Source organism: Mastomys coucha, chromosome X (assembly GCF_008632895.1).
Source record: "Mastomys coucha isolate ucsf_1 chromosome X, UCSF_Mcou_1, whole genome shotgun sequence".
Lineage (NCBI taxonomy): Eukaryota > Metazoa > Chordata > Mammalia > Rodentia > Muridae > Mastomys > Mastomys coucha.
The window spans coordinates 92,395,106-92,395,527 of NC_045030.1; positions in this window are offsets into that span (position 1 = coordinate 92,395,106).

The window sequence follows — 422 nt, forward strand, 5'->3', positions numbered from 1 at the left end:
TACAATGTTGATGTTATCACAGACACTGGCCAAATAACTGGCCCTTCTTCATGTTGATTCATGTGATTTCATCACAGTTTCTTGAAACTTTTAGGAATTCATACTATGGATGATCATTGGTGGGCACCTACCAATACAAAAGGGATTTCTGTGCTCTAAATGTATATTGGCAAGTTCAATGACTATATGCAGCCTTTGTCCCAGCAGATGCCTATATATTTACATTTATTTAACATGTCTATATGTGTATACATGTGTGAATAACATTGCACATATGCAGATGTCAGAAGACAGCTTTCAGGAGTCTTTCTCTGGTGCCATGTGGGTTTCAGGAATTGAACACATACATATCAGGTTTTACTAGAAAAATATTACTTACTGAGATTTCTCAAGCGCACATTCCCAGATTTTTCATTTTTTTT